Consider the following 18,514-nt stretch of genomic DNA (forward strand, 5'->3'; position numbering starts at 1 on the left):
TATTCTTCATTAGTCTTAAAAAGATTTGCTAATAAATGCTTAGATTTTAATGAAATGCTAGAGAAGTCAGCATTTGCTTGATTGCTCATGGTTGCTAAAATTAATGATTTATTAGTTAAAATTAACATGACATGGAGGAAATATATTGGAAATAATGGCTTAGTTTCATTTTTGCAGTAAGAAGTTTCACTTCTTCTTTGGTGGATACTGAAAACTATGATTGTTTTTATACAGTCGTGAAAATAATACTGAAAAAAATGTTCATATTTTGATTTCAAGTGTGTTCCTGTGTGACCTGAACTTTATGGTGCCATCATATTATAGTGTTCTGCAGTCAGTTATATGAAAAACATTGCTATGCATTTTTCCTGAGATTTATGCATTAGAAATATATATTTGTAGTACTTTGGCCTCATGCATCCCTGCCTTTTCATGTAAAATTCACTGTTCATACTCTTGCTTTTTTCAAATATAATGATCTTTTCATATTTTGCATATGATGTTTTTTTTTCCTTGGCAAAATACTATACCAAGGATTTAACCCACTGGTATTATCTGTTTACCATTCAAGGCATTTTAGCCTGCAATGTGCTCTCTTCCCTTGAAAGCTTTTGTAGTTTGGGTTTTGCTACAACACTGATTGTCTACTGTATAGTTGCCATGCTATTTTCAGTTATGTTGAAGAGTTAACTCACCAGCATTTGTCTTAAAATAAGACATAAAATTGTTGTTTATGTACATGTTTATTTATTTGAATTTTTATGTATTGCATTTGTTTACCAGGATAGTCTGACTGGGCAGAAAGCTACCTCTTTTCAGCGGAGGCTCATGGAGAAAAGATCCAGAAACATTCCAATATTATATAAAGGACGTGGAAAACAGACGTATACAAGTAATCAACAAATATACTGTTGTTGTTTCTTGTTTGTCTTTTTGGCTTTTACCGGTTAGGGGTCGCCACAGCTGAACTCCGGTCCACTAATGTTTGGCAGTAGATTTTTATGGTGCCGAGTTGCCAGCCCGACGCCCAACCTTCAGCGAAGGCACGCCCATTCACGCATGTCTTTCGGAGGCCACTCGACCACAGGGAGGACATGCAGACTCCACACAGAAGGCACTGCAGCCGAGAACTGAACAGGAGAACCTCTTGCTGTGAGACAACAATGCTACCGCTGTACCACTGCGGCTAATCAACAAATATACTAAAAAATTAATATCAGCATCATACAATGTACTATAAAACTTTTTCTGGGGAGAAAAGCACCAGGGAAGAAAATATTACATAAAGAACATAGTAAACAGAAGTATACAAGTAATTAGCAAATACGCATTTAAACAGAATTGTCACCTCACAGTAAGACGCTGTCCGGTTCGATTCTCAGTTAGAGCGTCTTCTGCGTGGATACATGCTTGAATGGGCGTGCCTTCGTTGAAGGTTGTGCATCAGGGCTGGCAACGCGGCACGTAAAAATCACTGGTCTGGTGGTGCGATAGGGTTGGAGTAGATTCTGGAGGGATGGGACATTTAGTGGATGATTTACTAGTTTGTGGGCAAGTGAGAGTTGATACCATTGAAGGAAGTGAGGGAGTTCAAGCTAGCCCAGTTCAGCAAGTGAGAGGCAGTGGTGACTACGGTAGGATGCCCCTGTGGTGAATTTGGCGATTTTGTTGTAGCAGGTCTCTAGCTTGTTTAAATCGCATTGCCTTAGGTTGGTATATATTGGACAGACATAAAGTAGGGTGGAGATAGCGTGGGAATTTGCTATTGAAATCTTTGCTGCTTTGGTGAGAAGTTGTTTATTTCTGTGTAGCACTCCTAGTTTATTGTGGACTTTTTTTTATGGTCAAGGATATGTGAATGTCACATTTTAGTTTATTGTCTATTTCCATGTGTTCAGTTGGGTATATAGTGGTGTTGTCATTTGCTGTGATGTTAAAGTGAGAGTTGTTTTGAGTATGTTTGGTGGGTTGGAAGATGAGTAGTTTAGTTTTGTTTGGGTTGAGTATTAATTGGGCATCGGATAACCAAGTTTCAACAGAGGAAAAGGCTTCCTGTGTGAAGTTTTGCAGTTTGGGTAGGGACTGGGCTGAGCAGATGATGGTGGAGTCATCTGCGTATTGTATGAGTGTGCCATGTTTGGTGGCAGAGGCTAGATTATTGGTGAAAACAGAGAAGAGTAGGGGTCCAAGGATGGATCCTTGGGGAACCCCTATGGAGACAGGTAGTTGGGGAGATATGTCATTCTGCCATACAATGGATTGTTGGCGGTCAGACAGGTAACTCTGAAACCAGTTGGTGACCAATTGTGAGAAGGATAGGTTATTGAAGACAGAGATAAGTTGTTTGTGTGGGACCATGTCAAATGCTTTAGATAGGTCTAGGAAAGTAGCAAAGGAGAGATAGCCATTGTTTTTATGCTGAAGGATAGTGTTAGTAAAGGAGAGTAAGGCAGTGGTGGTGCTGTGGTTTGGTCGGAAACCATCCTGAGTATTGGAAAGGAGGTTTTAGTAAGGAGGTAGTCTGAGACCTGAGAGTGTATGCATCTCTCTAGTATTTTGGAGAGTGGAGAGAGAATAGCTATGGGGCGGTAATTGGTTAGTTCTGTGGAGGGTCCGCCTTTGTGGAGGGGAATTATATGTGATACTTTCCACAGTATGGGAACGTAACTTTCTGACAGAGATCGGTTAATCAAGATGGATATTGGGTAGGCCAGAGCATCAGCTGCGATTTGTAGGTATTCACTTGGGAGGTTGTCTGCTGCTAATCTGGTGGGCTTAAGTTTAGTTAAGAGTTTTTTTATGTTGGAGGTAGGTACAGGAGAAAAAGAGAAGGCAGTGGGGAGATTACTAGTTGAAGGTGTGGGTTGGAGGGGTGGGGGTTGTGTTGTTTAGCTAGTGATAGTATGGTTTGTGTGAAGTGTGTGTTGAATGAGGTAGCAATATTTTCTGAGGAGTGAGGGATGTTAGGAGGAGGAGTATTGACTTTACCTGGGTGGAGGATGGAGTTTATGGAGGACCAGAATTGTTTGGGGCTGTGTTGAGAGGAGTCTAGGGCAGACTGGTAGTATTGGAATGTGTCCTGTTATATTAGCTTTTTGACTCTATTGCATAGTTATAGGAATTTCTGTCTAGTTGAGGGGGTTTTGGTTTTGCGCCAGTGCTCCCAGGCTTTATCCCTTTTTTTCATTTCTGACTTAGTGGTTTTCTGTAGCAATGGGGAGGGTTGTGCTTTGATTCTGGAAAGTCTTATGGGGGCATGGTAATTAAGGATGCTCAGGAAGGTAGTATTAAAAAAATTTAACTGCGTCATCAAGGCTGAGGTACTTTAGAGGATGCCAGTTACATTCTTTGAGGGATGAGATGAATGTGAGTGGGTTAAAGTTTAGTTTTTTACGTATTTGATGGTAGATGACAGGTTTAGCTTGGTATAGGTATTTTCTGAGTAGGAATGTTGGGGAGTGATCACTGAGGCTATCTGATAAGCAGCCTGTTATATATGACTGGGGGCTCTTACTGACTAGTATCCAGTCCAGGGTAGTGTGCTTGCTGGAGTTTTTATTTATTCTGGTTGGCGACTGGACTAGTTGGATGAAGTCATGAAGCTTTACATGATGGTTTGAATGGTTGCCAGAACAGGATTGCCAGTCAATATTGAAATCACCTAAAATGATAGTTTCTTGGGAGAGATGGTGGGTAGATCAGCTGAGGAGGTTTTCTAGTGGAGGGATGTTTTGGCCAGGTGGGAAGTAGCATCCAATTATGTTGATGGTTTTGTTTTGGTTTATTTTGAGGTTGGTATATATTATTTCTTCATTGCCTATTTGTGGAGTTGATGATTTTGAGATCTGGATGTTTAGATGCTGTTTAAATATTATAGCTACACTGCCTCCTTTCTTGTTTAGCCGGTCTGCTCTTAGTATGCCATGACCTGTGGGGAGTATTTGCTCACTGGTAATGTGAGGTTTTAGCCAGGTTTCTGTCAGGATGACTATATCTGGGGAGTACAAGTCTATGGTGGCATGGAGTTCATGGACTTTGTTGGATATACTTCTAATATTTAGGCTTAGTAGAAGGAAGTCATTTGGCTTTCTATTGGCTGTAATATGGGAGAAGTTGTGGTTTCTAGTTTGATTATGAGGATTGGGGTTGGAGATGGTAGGGCCAGGGTTGGGGTGGATATCTCCACTTAGGGATAGTTTAGATATGCATGAGGTTATTAGTTTTCTCAGTTTTTGAATGTGTTTGTTTATAAGGGAAACTTTATGATTGTGCTCTTTGGTTAATAGGTATGGTGGGAGGGTTACTGTGTAAAGTTGTAGGGATGCTTTATGCATGAGTAATATAGTTGGTAGAATATGTGGGGGGTGCATAGGGATGTTTCTTGAGTTGGTGGGAGGGGAGCTGAGTGAGGGTGAGACATGAGTGGTGGTGTGAGTAGTAGTACAGTGGTAGTGGTTGAGTGGGGGAATGATGGAGCTTTGGTAGGATGTAAGATATGCAAGGAGAGTGCATGCTGTGAGCATAGGTAAGGTATGCTTGTACATGTTAGTTGAGGAGGTGTGATAGTAGTGGGAAGATGGAGGAGGTAGTGTTGGGTTAGTGCTGTGGTTGGCTGCTGGAAAGATGGGAGGGGTTTGTGAGTGTAATAAAGGTGGGACCACTGGGGGCGGGAGGAAATAGGGGGCAGGGTGGGGAGCGAAGCGGGTAGAGACCCTGTTAGTTGCTCTTATGAGGGGGCTGGAAACAATCAGGTAACAGAGTTAACTGATAAATGAACATATGATAGTGACAAGGGTGGTTGTAGTTGTAAAAATGGTGCCTGCCACAGGTAATATTTATTAACTTTGGGATTGTCTTAAGGTAATAAACAGGGAAGGGGGAGGGGAGAACAAGGGCATGAGCAGGCAGTTCTTTGTACTGCTGCTAATGAGCCAAAGCAAAGACAAGTTTGTGTTTAAGAAACAATCACAGTTGACCAAGGACTGCTCTGAAACTGTAAGTCATTTATTAACCATTTGCCAGGTGGAAAAACAGAATAACCTTGTATCAGTAGGCTACTGTGGTCTCAGTTTAAATTAACAAACACACAGTATTGATCAGTTATGGATACTATTTGCTAATAGAAGGGAATAAGAGAGAAAGTGGAAGATTAGTGTGTGTGTGGTGGGGGGGCTGCTTACATGCCAAAGCAGAGTGCTCTCCAGGGGAAAATGAATATTGGCTCAAACAGGTAGACACATACTCAAAGTTAACTTTAGCTGTTTGCAGACAGTTCAGACCCGGACTGCGCTTTTCTTATAAGAATGACAAAGGTGGTACCGCAGTTGAATACTTAAGAGTGGTGTTAGGTCAAATATGGATGTTTTATCCATGGAATCACTTTTACCATCCAAAGAGTAATGCTTAACAGCACGTCTTTCAAATTATACTTTGTGAGCCTGCTTCATCAGCCTGTTAGGGCAAGGCAAGTAGCCTTAGTGGGAGAAGTCACTTTACTTTAGTCTGAAGGAGAAGAAAACACTGTACAGGGTACTGACAACCTACCAGATTAATTTATATCTGTGATGCCGTCAAAGCAATACCAACAGTACTACAGTAATGTGATAAACAAAAAAAATTAGATCTTTCCAACTTTGAGTCCAAGGAATTTGGGAGTGTATCTTTGAAACACAACCTTTAAGTATCTTCAGCTCATATTCCAAGTTTATATATCTACCTGATAGATACTTCGAGCTTGAAAGTAATTTTGTCTCATCAGTGAGAGATGAGGTAGTTTAGCACATTGTTTCGATATGGCAGAAGTAAACCAGTTTGCCACACACTATAATAGTCAAGTCAACATATCTAGTCCTGTTATAGCCCATGAGACAGTTTGAAAGATAGATGTTTTCCTTTTAGGGCTTTACAGATTAATCTGTGCTTTCCATCATTTCCAATAATTCACAAGATAGCGCTTTAATCAGAATAAGAAAAAGTGTGTTTTATTTTGACAGCTGCCTCTTAGCCAAGATAATCATGGTATTGTGTTCTAATGAGCTTAATTTCATTTCTGCCATGATCTTTCCTCACAAGTCCTTACTGAAGTAATATATCTGTCTTACTTATGTAATCTGTCTATGTATATGATAAGCTAGCGATCTGACTTTCAACTATGTGTCCAATGCTGCAAGAAAGAACGTATATTGTGCAGCTTATAAACAAAGGGATTGTATCTTGATTTAGTGATGTCATTGTCCCTCTTTACTCAGCTCATTAAGCCAACTTTTGAGTATATTGTCCTCTTTGGCATGTGTCTTTCAATATGCATTCACCCACAGAGGTACCTTACTAAAAAGATACAAGGCGTAAACAATATGTTCTACATGAACTGACTCAAATCTCTGTTACTATACTTGGCATCCTACAGATTGCTAAGAAGTGACCTGTGTCTGACATACATGGCATTCTCCGACTTAAAACTGATGGACCAACAGCACTTCAGAATGTCAAATGACATTAAAATACTCAGTTTAGGGATCTAAACCTCTTCTGCAACATCAGCAATAGGTGTGGAGGGACAGGTGTATCTGTCAGAGGATACCACTGCTGTGGAACAGCCTCCCCATCCATGTAAAACAAAGCTCATCCCTATTCATATTCAGCTTAGATCTATGGATGGGTAATAGAAATTTTACCTTAAGACTTCCCCCCATGCTGCTAATGGAAAAAGGCATCTCCAAAATGCTTTATCCAGTACACGGGTCCCCTCAGGTTATCCATGGTGTGATCCCAGTTATTTTCACTAATGATAATATATAAATGTTAAGTTGTCTATCTCACCTTCATTCTTGCTGGTTGGGTTCGGAGCCGATCCTCGGCTCCGACTCTGCCACCTTCAAAAGCTCGAGAGCTGCTTACTGGCTCGAGGCCCCCCTATATCCCATAATGCCTGGCGCTAGATACCCAGATCTCGTTTGCCGCTTCTGCTACGAGTTTCCGTTTACTGGCTCAGGTCGTATTTTTTCACTTTATTGATAATATTAGAACTTTTTGTATATTATTAGTTATAACACTTAGTGTCATACATAGTTGTAGGATTTGTGATATTTGTTAGTGTTTAATTCCCCCCTTGAAAACTTGTTTTCTTCTTAGAGAGTCCCCCCACTCCAATTTTGCCTTTTTAAGGTAAGCCGTTTTAATGAGAGGCTTATCCTTTTCATTTTTAAGGTAGAAAAATTTTTTCATTAGAAATTGTGGTAGTTTGTAGGTCTTATATTATAGAGTGTGTGTGCTGTTAGGGTGTGGGAACTTGGTGGACTGTGTGTGTTTTTTTCTAGTTATCTACTTCCCTTTGTACTCTTTCTTTGTATTTGAATTTTCCTTTACAGGAATGTCTAAAGACACGAAAGTGTCTGGATTCAAGAAGTGTGACTCATGCTGTCAGAAAATGTCTCTGACAGATGGTCACACTTCTTGTGTCTACTGCTTGGGCGCCCTACACCTGCAGGACTCTTGTTCGGTGTGTCACGCCTTTAGTTCAAGAGTCCTGCAGGAGCATAGGAATAAGCTTATCCTTAGGGGTTTGCTTAAACCTGAAGGATCACCAGCCAAGGCTCAGTCAGTTAAACCTCCCAGGCCATCGAAGCCTTCGGCTCCCAGTTCGGAGCCGTTGCTGGGTGTGGCTTCTGCTTCAGCTTCGGTTTCAGCTGGAGCCGAAGTACCTATCTCCCAGTCGGACCCAACTATTCTGTTGGAACCGTCAGGGAGTCGAAAACGCTCCAGGTCACCATCCTTGGAGTCGATACACTCGGCTCCAGGGTCACCCTTGTTGCAATCGGAGCGAAGTCATCGATCCCACTCTTCTTGGTCATCTAGACTTTCTGACCATGATTTGGAGGGAGTGGTGAGCAGGCTTTTAAAATCGCAGGTCCTGGCTAAAATGCTATCCAGCCCCCCTCATCAGGGTTCGGCTCTACCTGTCTCTGCAATAGTTCCTCCTTCGACTCATCCATTGAGTTTGGAGCCAGAGCATGCTGAGGCTGGAATTGTGGGACCGTCGGCACCGATACCTCCCCTTTCGGTTCCGTCGTCGGCTCCGATCTCTTCCATGGTGCCGTCCTTGGAGGGATCTGGGCGCTGGGACTCCCTTGTCTGCTCCAAGGGGGCGAGTGGCATTGGACCCTTGTCCGATCACATTCTCCCTCTCAGAGCTTCGGCGCAGGTGAGTTCGGCTCCTACATCGGCTTCGGAGCCGTCTCTCTTGGTGCCGGGGAGGATCCCGGTCTCTTCAGAGCTGGAGCCTTCTCCGATATCGGGAAGGGGTGGCTTCGAGGTCATGAGGAGTGTGCTGGCATCTGAGTCAGCCTCACGGTCAGCCTCATTGGCTCCTCCCCCCATGGTGCCTGCTCCTGCCTCGGCCCCTCCTCCAGACCCAAAGCGTGGGGAACAAGCGCTCCAGGGCACCCCATTGGGTTTATCGTCCTCTTCCGAGGCCTCCCCCGTTCATTCAGAGGAGCCCCCTCAAAAGAGGAATTGCAAGAGGAAGCATGTTGACTCCCCTGAGTCTGTCACTTCAGATATCGACTTAGAGGAGTCGGAAGGGTCCCCGAGATCCCCCTCTGAGGACATCTCCTTCTCAGACATCCTTGAAATTCTTAGGCAGATAGGGAACTGGACTACCCTTAACCCTTCCGAGGATGAGTCGGTATTCCTGGACGCGTTTTGGATGCCGACCCACCACCGCCTGGGTGTCTCCGCCTTTCGATCCACTGATGTCTGTGGTGGCTCGAAAGGCATGGTCAGCTCCAGACACAATGGAACCAACTCCCCGCAGGCCCACAAAATTCATTACTGCCCCTCAAGACAAGCAATTTCTGACCAAGGGTGTTCCCCATTGATGCCATAGTGGTAGCAGCGGCCACTAAAAAGGAGTTGGCTGAAACTTCTTCATCTGTTCTTCCCCCTAATAAGGAATCTAGGACGATGGACAGATATGGGACGCGGATGTTTTTCTCAGCGACCTTCTCCATGAGGTCTCTGAACTATTTGTGCCATTTTACCCGCCTTCAAAGGGATCTCCTTAAAGAGCTAGGAGAAACCCTTCAAGATCCATCAGCTGCAGGGGCCCAGGCTAAGGTTGCCTCCCAGCTGCCGACTCTAAATTCAGTAGTAAACTCCTTCATGCAGCTCATCTCTTATGCAGCCAATGGCGTGAGTAGGGCCGCAGGCACAGGCGTGGCTCTGAGGAGACATGCTTGGATGCGGTTATGCAGCTTTGCGGAACCCTTCAGGGTGTCTTTCACCAACACCCCCTTTGATGGTTTTGCTCTGTTTGGATCACAGGTGAAGGATACCCTTACCAGGTGTGAGCAGGAAGGCAAGACTCTCTCTGCTGTGGGAGTCCGTTTTTCCACTCCTTCAATACCATATCCTAAAGGTCAGAAGAGTGGGAAAATGTGGTTCCGGAAACCCAAGGGAGCCATGCCTGACACACGTGGAGAGTTTCCCTCCAGGGGCAGAGGAGGGAACAACAATAGACGCCACCCTAGGGGCAGAGGGGGTCCTCAAAATCAGGGCCAAAGAGAATCCTTCTCTGACAAGCCCTTCCAGCATCCCTGAAGTGCTGCCCGGCTGTCCACCTTCGGAGGCAGTCGGGGGAAGATTATCTCTGTACCCAAAAGCCTGGCAAAGTATAACACAAGACAAATGGGTACTTTCTATCATATCCGAAGGCTACAAAATCCCCTTCTTTCGCACTCCACACTTTACCAACAAATCCCTTCCAGATGTTCCACCCAATCTAAGGGATCAAGCAGTTCAAGAAATTTCAAAACTGCTAAGAAAAATTGCCATCCAGTCAGTCCCAGCAGACAAAAAGGATCCAGAATTTACTCAAGGTTCTTTTTGGTACCAAAAAAGACAGGGGACTGGAGACCCATTCTAGATCTCAGCAGACTAAACAGGTCTGTTCAAAGAATGAAGTTCCGGATGGTCACGCTACAGTCCATTTTACCCTTTCTGGGTTAGGACAATTAGATGTGCTCCACAGATCTTCAGGACGCGTACTACCATATCAAAATGGACAGACACTCCAGAAGATTCCTCTGCTTATGGCTGGGAGCCAGTCATTATCAGTTCAGAGCTCTGCCCTTTGGTCTCACCACAGCCCCCAGGGTGTTCACCAAATGTTTGGCAGTAGTTACCGCTCACCAGCGATGGCAAGGATTCCAGGTGTTTCCATATTTAGACGACTGGCTCCTTACTGCAACCACCAGGCATCACCTGCTGCGAGCCAGAGACTACACCATCCAAACGTGCTCCAAACTAGGCATCAGAATAAATTTCGAAAAGTCTGCATTGTCGCCTTGTCAATCTATCACCTTTATAGGCGCAAACTTAAATACAAAGGACATGTCAGCGAGACTTCCAGTAGACAGAGTGTTAGCTATTCGACGACATGTGCAGGTCTTATTAGGATGCAAAAAGATTCAGGCCAGATTCGTCCTAAAAACATTGGGTCTCATGGCAGCGGTGATCATACTAGTCCCCCTTGCACGTTTTCACATGAGGATTCTTCAGTGGATGCTGTTCACTCAATGGTCCTTCCAGCAACTCCCAATGTCTCACATGATAATGAACACACAGTCATGCAAAAACCAACTTGTTTGGTGGATGGTTTCCCCATCATTATGCCAGGGCAGACCATTCGTTTTCCCTCCTCCAGTAGCTACGGTGACCACGGACGCCTCCCTGATCGGGTGGGGGGGGCATTTTCAGGGCAGAACAGTCCAAGGCACCTGGCAGCCTCACGAGTACCATCTGCATATCAACGTCTTGGAGATGAGAGCAGTGCTTTTAGTGTTGCAAGCTCTTCAGAACTCTCTTCCCACCGGGACCATTGCAATTCAAACAGACAATATGTCAGTAGTATGGTACATCAACAAGCAGGGCGGAACCAAGTCTTACCCCTTATGTCGAGAAGCACTCAGACTTTGGCAGTGGGCGATCTCTTTCAATGGTTTCTGATAGCAGCGCACATCCCTGGGAAGTCCAGCGTTATAGCAGACAGACTGAGCAGAGCTATTCTCATGCCTCACAAGTGGTCTCTCAGTCAGACTGTGGCAGACAAAATCGTCCACAAATGGGGTCAGCCTTGCTGTGACCTTTTTGCCACCCCCTTCAACAGCAAGTGTGACAATTTCTTCTCTCTCCTCCCTCTTCCTGGACACTTCCCCAGAGACACTCTAGTTCACGATTGGCCTCAGGAACTTCTTTATGCATTCCCTCAGTTTCCCCTGATTCCCAAACTAATACAGAAAGATACCACGTTGGGATGCAAGATGATCTTCATTGCCCCTTACTGGCCTCGACAAATTTGGTTCCCGTTCCTGCATCATCACCTTCTGGAGCAGCCCTGGATCCTGGACCCACTTCCAGACCTCCTGATCCATCAGTCCAGTGGGCTGCACCAATCTCTTCAATCTCTCACTGCTTGGTTTCTCCACTTCCGACCTTAGCCAGGCTTCAGAACATCTCCCACTCGGTGCGTGAAATCATCTTATCCTCGCATAAGTCTACCACTAGAAAAACTTATGCTAGTAAGTGGAAACGTTTTTCCTTATGGCCAGAGACCAGGAATATAGATCCCTTTTTAGCCCCTGTGCACCATATTTTAGAATTTCTAGCGGAACTTTTCCGAGCTGGATCCTCTTCTGCCATGATTAGAGTTCAGCTAGCTGCAATTTCAAACTTTCATACGGGCCTATCTGATACAAGCATCATGTCCCATAAGCTTTCTAAAGCCTTTCTTAAAGGGACCACTCTACTCAGGCCCCCAGTAAGAGATCCCCGCCTCCGTGGGATCTGAATTTGATTTAAGCTTCCCTGATACTGCCCCCCTTTGAACCGGCAGCTTCTTGTTCCTTGAAGTTTTTTTCTTGGAAAACCCTTCTTCTGTTTGCAGTTACGTCGGCTAGAAGAGTTTCTGAACTTCAGGCTCTTTGTGTTCGTCCTCCTTACCTAGTTTTTCACAAGGATAGAGTTTCTCTTCGGACTAACCCTTCCTTTCTTCCAAAGGTTACTTCTGATAATATTTTGAATCAGTTCATTGACCTACCTGTGTTATTTCCAAATTATTCCAACAAGGCAGAATACAAGTTACATCAGGTGGACGTTCATAGACAATTACGCTTTTACTTGCATAGAACCAAGCAAATCAGAAAATCAGACCAGTTGTTCCTGGTCTATGCTGAGGGTAAACAAGGTATACCGGTGTCAAAAGTAACATTATCTAGGTGGTTGACATCTATTATTACATTTATATATCAGTTAAGGAATAAAGCGCTTCCTGCTAAACCAAAAGATCACTCCACCAGAGTTCTAGTTACTTCATTGGCTTTTCAGGCCAGATTGCCAATGGAAACTATTTGTGCGGCACCTACATGGGCTAATCCACATACCTTCATTTCACATTATAAGCTGGATGTGGCCTCCAGGAGCAGAGCTGATTTTGGTTCCACTGTTCTGAAGAGTCTGTTCTGATGAGCCACCCAGGATTGAGGTGCTAGGGACGCTGTCCCAACCAGCAAGAATGAAGGTGAGATAGACAACATTAAGAAGTTATGTACCTACCATAACGTTCCATGTTAGTTGTCTTCTTCTCGCCTTCTTTCTTGCGTCCCACCCTCCATCCCCCTATCCTAGTAGACCGAGAAAAGTTCCTTATGTTTTTTTATCACTGGCTGAGTCTTCTCTGGCTATAACTTCTGACTATCAGTCTCTCCAGTAGGTTCATGTATCCTACTACAGTTTACTGTATTATTATAATTGTTATTATTATGTCTGTAGTTAGGTTTACCAAATGAGATCTGGGTATCTAGCGCCAGGCATCATGGGATATAGGGGGGCCTCGAGCCAGTAAGCAGCTCTCGAGCTTTTGAAGATGGCCAAGTCGGAGCCGAGGATCGGCTCCGAACCCAACCAGCAAGAAAGAAGGCGAAAAGAAGACAACTAACATGGAACGTTATGGTAGGTACATAACTTCTTATTATCGACCATGGGATGGGCATGGCTAATCTAACACCAAATGGGATAGGTTAATTAAGGCACCACAGGGGAAATTGTGTAGACTTAAAAAAAGCCCACAAGGGCAGCTAGCCTAGAATGTACTTATGAACCCATAATAACAGTGTAAGATGCTGCATTCCATTCCCAAGACCTGGAATGAAAATGTTTTGTAGTCTAAATCTCCACTTTTCTTTTTGGCAACAGATAGTTTTAGATAGGTTCTGAAGATTATTCATCGAGGTTACAGAGGGCAGTGGGCAGAAGTTCCTCCTTTACAAGTGGTAATTCCTCATCCTTCAGACCAGATTCTCTTATGTCCTCCTCTCCTTCATCACGAGCTTTCCCAGGGAGTGATAGAACCAGTTCCTCCTTCCCAGGTGGGAGAAGGCTTTTATTCAGGGAAGTTTTAAGTGCAAAAGAAAGAAATAAAGTGCTTGGAGACCAATTCTGGATCTATTTCTGATAGTTCCCAGATTCAGAATTCAGTCACTTCACAACCTGTTACCTCTTCTTCCTTATTCAAGACACTGAATTTAACTCATTACATCTGAGTGACTCCTCCAGGTGCATCTGCAGTCAACTCCTACTGACGCCTCTAGGTGCCAAATATTGCTTGTTCATATTTGCATCAATAATTCCAAAGCCGTGCTATGTACAAGGTTTTAAAAGATTTCATCTTAAAGCTTACACAATGGCAAACTCAACTGCATTAATATTTGACATCTGCCTAGTATAGCTAAGTAGATATTAACTGTTGTTTTTATGATATTAATTTATATAGATATAATGTTCACATTTTTCTAAATATCTCAACAACCAAGTAACACAGACAGAACTCCTTAGCCTCATAAGAAACCTCTCAGCCAGCTGAAAAAAATGCTGCTAACGGTATGTGTGTAACTTGAGTGGTTGGTGAGATATTTAAGTTGTTTACAAAATATTATAAATGTAATAGATACTGTGTTTACTGTGACTTGCAAAATTTGGTTTAAGACCTAGAACCTAAAGAATAGTACCACTATAAAAATAGTTTATGCTGAAGAGTTTGCCATTTATACTTATTTCATAACCCCTATGGTTCCAGAGATATGAACATTTGTTTGAAATGAGAGAACATCATTTGATTCTGTCAAAAGGCTTAGGCTCTGCTCATTGGAAGTTAACTTCCTGAGCTCCACTGGAGTGAGTGAATTAAAATATGTTTATCATCACATCCCTATTCTCCTAGACTTCAGGTGTTTTTTAAGGTTTTGTGTGTCTAGATCACATTATCAGTTCTGTGCCATACCCTATGGGCCGTTCACTGGATCAAGTGTCTAGCTTCAGTTATAGCTGTTTGCAGGCTACAGAGTATCCACATTTTCATAGTTAGATGGCTTGCTTATCCTTGCAGACTGTTTTTCAAATTGTTAGGAATCTCTCACTTGGGTGAGAGGTCTCTTACATAAACTGGGATTCCAAGAGAACATTTAAAAGCCTTATTTGACTCCATCGTGCAGGATTGAATTCTGGGATGACAGCTAGACATCTCAGTTCAAAGAGTTTTTCTTCCACAGGAGAAACTAGATAATCTGATGTCAATTTTCATACCATCCTTGACTGATGGGTTCGGTCGTTGTAAAAGCTTGTGGCAACTTAGAACTCTCAAGCTTCTCCCTTACCCACAATGCACCACCCCCATTACCTCAGATCTCATTTGCCGCTGTTAGGTGAAAGATGTGATTTTCTCTTTTAAGTTTGGGATAGATAAGCACTTGTTCTCTCTGTATTTAAACTGATATTCTTTTTTTTAATCTTTTTCTTCTTCTTGTACTAGTGTACTCTTGATACTATTGTACACCTAGAGGCATCAGTAGGAGTTAACTGCAGATGCACCTGGAGGAGTCACTCAGATGTAATGAGTTAAATTCAATGTTTTGAATAAGGAAGAAGAGGTAACAGGTTGTGAAGTGACTGAATTTGGGCACCATCAGAAATAGATCTAGAATTGGTTTCCAAGCACTTTATTTCTTTATTTTGCACTTAAAACTTCCCTCTTCTCCCTTCACCCTTATACTTTTATCTTAATTCTTTACTACCTTTGTAGGTAGTCCTCTTTTCCTCTCCCTAAAAAAGAGTTTTTCTGTTTTCTGTCTATATTTTCCTTAAATCTTGTTGTTGTTGTTGTTGTGGAAGTTACTTGTAGTCATTTGTTTTTTCTTTCCAATAGACAATGGCTGAAAAAAAAAACCCTGCAAGTTTCAAAAAGTGTGGGAAGTGCGGTCAGAAGAACTCCCACACTCTCTGTTTATTGTCTTGGCCCCCTCCATCTGCAAGAGAGTTGCTCAATATGTCATGTGTTCAACCCCAGAGAGTTAGTGGAATGCAAAAACAAATTGACCTTAAAGGAGCTTTTACCTTCCTCCTTTGGTGATGCCATAGTTGGAGAAACCTCTGACAAGTTGCCACACTCCTCTCTGAGCTCTTTTTCTGTTTCTTCAAAGACCTTGAAGAAAACTTTAAAAAGACCTTCATCGGATCCTATATTTATTTACCTCATATCCATCTAAGGAGAAGAAAATTAGGGTTTTGGATCTGAACCCCTTGGATCAGAGAAAGACAAAAAAGTCTGTTGTTGGATCAGATTGCTTCTTTGGATCCAGAGTCTCCAAAAAGTAAGGATTTGTTGGATCCAAAGGCATCAGATCCAGCAAGACCACTGGATGTACTACGTAGTACAAGGTACTCCCCATCTGTGGACCCAGTCCATCGAGAGTGCCTTCTCTCCTCATTTATAGACCAGATTCTCCTTCCAAACAGTCCTCTCGCTCATCTAGAAGCCTCACTGTAGAACATGTGGAGAGGGTAGTGAGACAGAGCCTGTCGGCACAGAGCCATCCAGTTGTTGCTTTGGCTCCTACCCCTTTAGGTCACGAAGCCCATACATCCAAGATACCACCTCTAACTCTCCTCCCTCTGACTCCCTCTGTGGTTTGGTTTGGTGTCCTTGTATCCGAGTTGTCCAGTCCCATCTTCTTCAGATCCGAAGCTTCCTCTGAGCTCCCCCAAGCTATCAGATATGGATAGCTCTCAGAGTTGATTCTACCCTGTGGGATTTGAGGTGTTTCATTTGATTCTGAGGGCTTTGGAGCCATATCTACACCTTGGAGCTTTGGCATGAGTTACGTTGGCTCTGACTTCTGCCTTGGGATGACTTTCCATGGAACAGAGAAGGACCAAGGATCAGAAAGCCCTTCTTTCAGATCCAGGTTCCTATCCCTGCCTGGGAAGGTCAGCCTTTAGGACTTTGGAGAGAGCCCTGTCAACTACCATAACCCAGAAGGGTCCCATCCCCTTGGGTCCTGCATCTACATCACCCCCATCTCTGTGTCAAGAGTCTCAGCTACCCCCCCCCCCCCCACAGGGACAACCGTTACCAAAACCCCAGGATACCCAACTGGGTATTTCCACCTCATCTGATATCTCCCCAGATTATCTCACTGAGGAGGTCTCTCAATAAGAGGACACTTAAGAGGAAGCATCTAGCTTGTCCTGAGTCTGTCGCCAAAGACACAGATTTTGAGGAGGATGAAGGTTCCTCACAGTCACCTCCTGTGGGTGTCTCTTTTGGAAACATGCTCGAAATCCTAAAACAGAGAGGTGACTGGAAGCCCAGTAACCCTTTGTCAGAGGAATCTGTGCTCCTGGACATGTTTGGTACCAGCCCATCTACTTCTTTGGTGATTCCACCTGCTGACGAGCTCCTTGAATTGGTTTCATAGTGGGCATGGAAGGAGCCTGACACCATTAAGCCCATTCCAAGGAAGCCTAATAAAATTATGACCTCTCTGGAAGACAAGCAGTTGTGGTCCAAGGGCCCACCTGTTGATGCCATGGTCGTAGTGGCGGCCACCAGACTAGCCAACGAAAGTTCCTCTGTTCATCCCCCTGATAAGGAGTCACAGTTGATGGACATGTTTGGAAAGAGTGTCTATGCTTCAGGTACTTTTGCCTTGAGGTTTCTGAGCTATCTGGCACATTTCATCAGACCACAGAGGGATCTGATAAAGGAACTCTCAGATACCCTTGCAGGAACTGTGTCTGAGGAGGTGAAGGATTCCATTACCTTACAGCTGGCAACCCTACAATCAATATCAAACTTGTCCATGAGGCTTATTTCCAATGTTGCAGAAGGAACCTCAAGGGCAGTGGGTTCAGGCGTAACCATTAGTAGACATGCCTGGATGCACTTGTGTGACTTTGCGGAGCCATTTAAGTCTATGTTCGTTAATTTTCCCTTTGAAGGCACCTCTCTTTTAACCCCAAAGTGAAAAATGCATTGTCCAGGTGTGAGAAGAATGGAAAGACCCTTTCTGCTGTGGGTCTGTGTTTTTCCAACCCCAATAGGTCCTTTTCGAGGAAATCATTGAGGAGGTGGAAAGATGTCATTCAAGAAATCGCAAGGATCTTTCCAGGACACACATGGAAGGTCTTCCCCCAGATGCAGAGGGGGAAACTCAAATGGTAGACGGTGCCCTCCTGGCAGAGGAGGCCCCCAACATCAAGGGTCCAGAGAACCCTTCATTGGCAAACCCTTCCAGAGCTCCTGAATGGAGGCCCAATTGTCCCCCTCTGGAGGCAATCTGGGATCATTTGTCCGTGCACTGGAGAGCATGGCTAGAAATAATAAAAGATACTTGGGTGCAGAAGATCGTATCCAGAGGATATATAATTCCATTTTCCCTTCCTCCTCCAATTTTCAGGAAACCCCCAATGTTCCAGTCAGTCAGAGGGATCAAGCGGCCAATCAAATATAAAAGCTGCTAAACAAGTCATCCAAGAGGTCATCTTAGACAAGAAAGTATCCAGAATTTACTCAAGAATCTTTTTAGTGCCAAAGAAAACAGGTTACTGGAGACCAGTTCTGGATCTCAGCATCCTGAACATATTTGTTCGAAAGACAAAGTTCCAGATGGTCACAGTTCAGTCCATTCTTCCGTTGTTGGGAAAGGATGACTGGATGTGCTCAATAGAGCTCCAGGATGCATACTATCATATAAAAATAAACAGGGGATCCAGGAGATTCTTATGTTTCTGGCTAGGAGCCAGTCATTATCAGTTCAGAGCACTGCCTTTTGGCCTCACCAGAGTCCCCAGAGTGTTCACCAAATTTATGGCAGTGGTAGGAGCTCACTTGAGACTGCAATGATTCTGTGCATTTCCATACTTAGACAGCTGGCTCATTACCACACTGACCAGGAATAAACTCATCTTAGCAAGAGAAGAAGTTATCCACGCATGCAAAAGGCTAGGAATAATCATACGTTTTGAGAAGTCAAATCTAGAGCCAACCCAAATTTTAGAATTTATAGGAGTGCTACTCAAACAAGGTCAACAATAGCCTCCCTTCCCCTTTCCAGAGTTCAAACCTTAAGGTCACAAGTCAACAAGATACTTTGCAGTACCACAATTTCAGCTCACCTAGTTCTAC

The 18,514-nt window shown here is 43.8% G+C and overlaps 1 protein-coding gene across 1 annotated transcript in view; it reads left to right on the forward strand.

Annotated features, from left to right (window-relative positions):
- TTC12 (tetratricopeptide repeat domain 12) overlaps positions 1 to 18,514 on the forward strand; it is a 1,640,087-nt gene that overhangs the window by 894,858 nt on the left and 726,715 nt on the right. The window lies entirely within an intron of this gene.

Source organism: Protopterus annectens, chromosome 8.part0 (genome assembly GCF_019279795.1).
Source record: "Protopterus annectens isolate FY-2018-M chromosome 8.part0, PAN1.0, whole genome shotgun sequence".
NCBI classification, from domain to species: Eukaryota; Metazoa; Chordata; order Ceratodontiformes; family Protopteridae; genus Protopterus; species Protopterus annectens.